The sequence below is a fragment of the Nematolebias whitei genome, chromosome 21, assembly GCF_014905685.2.
Source record: "Nematolebias whitei isolate Nwh7 chromosome 21, NemWhi1, whole genome shotgun sequence".
In the NCBI taxonomy this organism is placed as follows: domain Eukaryota; kingdom Metazoa; phylum Chordata; class Actinopteri; order Cyprinodontiformes; family Rivulidae; genus Nematolebias; species Nematolebias whitei.
Window position 1 is genome coordinate 29,752,844 of NC_056518.1, and position 5,764 is coordinate 29,758,607.

Consider the following 5,764-nt stretch of genomic DNA (forward strand, 5'->3'; position numbering starts at 1 on the left):
TGCTAGCTTAATGTCTCAAAATGCTAGCTTAATGTCTCAAAATGCTAACTTAATGTCTCAAAATGCTAGCTTAATGTCTCAAAATGCTAGCTAAATGTCTCAAAATGCTAGCTAAATGTCTCAAAATGCTAGCTAAATGTCTCAAAATGCTAGCTAAATGTCTCAAAATGCTAGCTAAAGGTCTCATAATGCTAGCTAAGTGTTTCAACAGCCTAGCTAAAGACATCAAAAGGCTAGCTAAAGGTCTCATAATGCTAGCTAAGTGTTTTAACAGCCTAGCTAAAGACATCAAAAGGCTAGCTAGAAACTCAAGTGCCAGAAGACTAAATTTATCTAAAAAGTAGCTCAAAAGACTAGCTAAATGTCTCAAAAGACTAGCTAAATGTCTCAAAAGACTAGCTAAATGTCTCAAAAGGCCAGCTAAAGGGCATAACAAGGCTAGCTAGAAGCTGAAGTGTCAGATGCCAAAACTGATCAAAACACTAGCTAAAGGCAACAAGACTAGCTAATAGTCTTAAATAGGCTAGCTAAAGATCTCAAAAGGCTAGCTAAAGGTATGAGAAGCGGCAGCAGCAAAGCAGATTTTAAGATCTGAAGAAATGTATTTATTTATTAAGGGTAAAATTATAAATAAAGTTCAATATTCAAGAATTCAAGGAATATTTCTCGTTACTGACGTCACATGAGTTTAAACTAAATGTTGTTCCTCAGGTCTCCGTGTCTCCAGCAACACATTGTAAAGGTGTAAAAACACTAAGAATAAAACAAAGACAATAAAAGTAGATTAAACAGGATTAGTAGAATAAAAGGCTAAAATATCACAAAGTGTGCAGAGGTAGATAAATTACAAAAACTACGAGGAAAACAACCAGAAACTGTCTGTGTGAACGCTGATTCAATGTTTATGAAATGTGTTTTTACCTTTAAGGATTTCTTACTTTTTTTTTTTTTTTAGATATTTGAACAAAATGTAGTTTTTGTTTGTTTTTCTTCCTGTTTGTCTTCAGTGGTTCTTAACCCGACCCAGCAAGTGGTTCTCCTTGTAAACGTGGGCTTCTTGTCCTTGTGTGCGTTGGTATAAACGAGCTGTCGGTCCCACAGTTTGTTGTTTCGATCGGTGCCGCTGTGCCTTTGGGCTTGGGCTTCCAGCCTGGATGTGGTTTCTGGGAAGTCGGAGCGGTATCGACCCGTTCTTTGTGTTCGGCCGGTCAGAAGGCGAGGCTGCTGCCGGTGATGCTCGGCCCCCGCCGCTCAGCGGGCGGTTTAGTGGTTTTCCATCAGTTTTTCCAGAGCTCCATTGATCGTGGTCTTTGTGTGTCGGGGGCCCGGCCCGTTCGGCGCTGACAGAACAACTCTGGATCACGCCGGAGCTGTTCACAGAAACACGACGGGCTTCTGTTTTTATTTCCACGTTGTCAGGAATAAAAACAGATTATTCCTCCAGCTGGGATGTTATTTATTTGAATGTTTATTTTAAGGAACCGGAGCGGGTCGGGCAGAACAAACGACTCGACTGCACCTGAAGTCTGTCACCGTTTCTTTTAAAAACAAAGTTTTTGTGCCTTTTTAGGGCGGCTTGAAGAAAATCTTAAACTGGATTAAAACTGGATCAAAAAAATCGAACCCAGCCCAAATCCGGACACGCAGATCCGCTCGTGTTTGCAAAGTTGTTTTTTTTTTTTGTTTAAATAAAGAAAACCGGTTTTAGTGTAAAACCAACAGATTATGAGCTGAGTGGGAAGAAACGGAACAATTTGTTGGTTTGAATCTGTTTGAGTTTAAATAACCCCCTTTGCTTTTAGTGGTTTTAAATAAACTGAGAAATGTTTGGTTCTGTGGAGAAGTTACAAACAAACTATCTTACCTGTTGTAGATGTAGTTCTTTGAAGGACCTCAAATAGTTACGTTCTGAAATAACAACCATTTAGCTACTTGGAGACACAAAAAATGTGCAGATTTGACCAGAAATCACTCAGATTATGTATTTATGACACGTAGGAAGGTAACTGTGGATAACTTATAACATCCATGCAACATTCCTGTGAATTATCCAAACATTTAGGTTTCACTTTTAGTCTAAAAGTGTTCGTTATTCCAATTTGATCACAATTTATGATAGAACAGAACAATCTTTTGTTTGTCCCTCGGGGAAATTTCAACGTATCAGCAGCAAAGTGATGAACAATTAGAAACAAACAGGATACAAAATAAAACTTCGCTCAGTCAAAACAAGAAGGTTGATTTGAAAAATAAACAAGCGCATTGAATAATCTCTAATTTCTTGAAAGTTTCTGACCCACGGAAACAAGGTCCAGTTTACACGACGCCGTTTTAAAGAAATCAGAACAGTTCTGTTACATTTTGAACCGTTTGTCCACACGACAACATCAACCCTGAAACTTTTTAAATCCATGACTCGGCATCGTTTCACATAAAACAATTTACCTGAAATTGGGAGTTTTTGACGTGAGCCCTGCGTCCACCTTTACCTGACTCTTTGTGAGTTATAATTTAACGTAGAGCAGCTCCCCGCCTCATCGTCACGTTCCTGGGGTCAGTGCTTAGGAGGAAACTCTTCTCATAATGAAGTGTCTGCGAGCTCACAGCGCCATCTGGTGGCCTGGCTGGTCTAAACCGCGCCCGATATTCTGTGAACCATTTTACAATCAAGATTTGACACATATGCAAATATACACATATGCATCATCATCGGATGGAGTGTAGCGTTCACTTTTCATCACCCCAGCTCTAAGGTCAAGGTCACAAATCAAGGCCAAATGTTAAACTAGGTCCAGGCCATCACTATAGATTGCTGTATAATAGTTTGTCGACGGGCCGTAAGTGGTCCTTTTGTGTAAGAATTATTTTATGTATTCCAAAACAAGTGTGAGGCTCTGCGTCGACCTGCGTGAGAAAAATGCTTGAGACATTTTAGAGACTTCCTCACTAAAGCTGGACCATCTTGAAACAACTTCAGTGTCACAAGTCATACCGTGCAAACACTACCTCATAAACCTCAACGCCCCGCTCAGCATCTGATTACGACGTTATTTAAGAGCAACAAGCCTGGCTGACTTCCTGCAGGAGTCGTGTCCTGCTGAAGTAAATGCGTAATGCAAACCTGACGGAGGAGTACATTGTTAAAAAACAACTTTCACACGAGTTTGAGATTAGAGCTGTTTGAAGAAGAAAAAATCCACTTTGGTCTGGGCTGCAAAAGAACTCCACTTTAATGTAAAAAAAATAAAATTAACGTTTAAAACCCATTCAGATGCACAGAATACACATTTAGAGCATTAAATCCATGAATGTTGTGAAAGCTGCACCAAGCTGTAACGCTTTATTTCTGTTTTTAGTATGTCGCTTTGAAATGCTTTGGAGGAGTCCTGGAGGGTAATCTTCCACAGACCAGGTCCTGACTGGACCTGGAAGTGGAACCAGTTCAACGGACCTGAATCACGTCCTGAGCTCTTATGTAACTGGACCAAACAAGAGGCTGAAACTGAGGAGGGGAGGGGCTGTTGACGTCGAGGTCAAAGGTCAGGAAGGGAGAGCGGCTCTTTATTAAATCCAAACAGCCTCCACAGTTCGTTCATTAAATTTCTGTTGCGTCACCCTGTTCAACTAAAAGCAACAAACTGTGCAGCTCATCTGCATAAAATCACGTTTATTCAGTTTATAATCGAACAGTTAAAGCTTTTCACGCGATCCCGTCACGTTGGCATCGATACGATCCATTCTGTCAAAGAGTCTCATTGAAGAATTTTTCTACTTTAGGTTACAATATTTTCTAATTCTCCATCTCAAAAGCTTCAAAATAATCCGTAGTTTGTTGAAATTTGGTGATTTATCATGTGTGTGTGTGGAGGGGGGGGGCAGCTAGTCTTGTTTACAAGTGTCCCTGTTTGAAGACGTCATTGTTATTGGTGTGGAGTGTCGCCATCGAGAAGCCCAGCTCTGTATTTAAAAAGGGGGAATCCCCAAGCTTCACAATGTTGCCAACTGTTATATGAAGGGATTTCCTGACATGCCTGTTAAAAAAAAAAAAAAAAAAAACTGTGATTAGGAAGATTATTTGCATTTTTTTTAGTTTTTGGGATGTCTAGATGGTGTTTTTATTGACTCATTTTTGGCAGCAAAACAAACAAGCAAACAAACAAAACATTCATGTTTTGTTCTGCAGCCGGAGCTCATTCGGGCTCATTTGGCTGCTCGGGTCAGGATGTGTTGGTAAGTCCTAAGAGTTTAGAGGAAACGACTGCTATTCTGTAGCCGAAGATGTGCAGAAATTTATGTTTTAAACTGCACAACGCTGGCTGGTTTCGATATAATCAATATCTGGATCGGTTCGTGAATCTCTACCTCAACGGTGTGAAAGTTTGATAAAATGCAACATGAATGTTCAGACTGAGATCACTCCTAAAAACATGGAACTGAATTTAAAACCACATCTGAAAGTGACGTGTAATTAAATTACATTTGTCACGTTCAGTCATAAAACATCAGATCTGGTTTGGTCCTCTTTTACCTGCAGGGTCCAAATATGGGCTAACGTTAACCAGTTAGCTCAGTAAACCACCAAAAGATTTGTACGTTGGAAGAAATGAACTAAATATTGTCTTGATTCGTAAAGTTAAAACACAGAACATGTTTTTAGTACAGACCTTCAGCACAGTTCTGACTTTGTTTGACAGAATAAATGTTGGTGGATCAAGAGCTTAGTTTAGGATTCTGTTGTCATCAGTAATAGTCCTGCTTACTTTTTCTTATTTTTATTGTTTTTATTGGTCTGGTTTGTATTTTTATTCTTATAGTCCACAGCTGCAACCAAGAGATTTCTGCTTTGTTTAAGAAATGATGGAAATATGAACAAACGGCTGCTTTTTCTGACAAATGATCCAAACCTAAAGATTTTGTAAAACAAATGTTTCACAACAAAATGTTGTAATAACTGCTGTTAGAGCTTCATTTGTCATTCGTCATGAGTTAATTTATTATTATAATTGTTTAAAATGACTCCGTTTGGGACGTTCTGCAGCCTCTCAGACGGTTTTAGCTGCTCTCTGATCTGTCGTCGTGTTCAACTGGTCTGAGTGACAGAAAGCAGCAGTTTGTTTCTGCCTTTCAACCCAGGACATGTCTGACTTTCTGAGCTGATAAAACAAAGAAGCGTCCCGCTCTTTTTGTGTGTGTGTGTGTGTGTGGGGGGGGGGGGGGGTTGTTAATTTAAAACAGAGCGTGCTCCCCCGGGCTCATTCGTTTGTGGAGCTTCAGTCCGTCCGATCGAGCTGAGCTGATTAAAAACTGCTGCCTGGATCGTGTTTTGTGTTGCAGCTGAAGTAAACACCTCGGGTCGGTTACAAACATCCGTCTCCTCGGAGTGGAGCTCCGGACTCGGTGCCGTGATTTCTTGTGACTCATCTCAGACTCCGGCGTGACTGGATGGAAGATTTTACTAAACAAACAGAAAAGGCAGGAAATGATCTCATGTTTAGCTCACAGGATTGTTAGCAAATCTCAGATTACTCAAAACTCTACCTGTTTTAACCCCGACAGCACAAAAACTGCCTGAGGGTGCTTCAAGGTGTATGAATGTCTATGAAGGAGGCTGGTGAGGCCTGAATAAGCCTGAGGGGGTCTGGAGGTGTATGAAGGATCTTGAAGGTGCCTGAGGGGGTCTGGAGGTGTATGAGGGGTCTTGAAGGTGCCTGAGGGGGCTGGAGGCGTATGAAGGGTCTTGAAGGTGCCTGAGGGGGTCTGGAGG

At 40.7% G+C, this 5,764-nt stretch overlaps 1 protein-coding gene across 8 annotated transcripts in view; it reads left to right on the top strand.

The window, feature by feature from the left end:
* The window catches only part of mark3a (MAP/microtubule affinity-regulating kinase 3a), a 43,291-nt gene that overhangs the window by 6,482 nt on the left and 31,045 nt on the right, over positions 1 to 5,764 (top strand). The gene's annotated exons all lie outside the window — the stretch shown is intronic.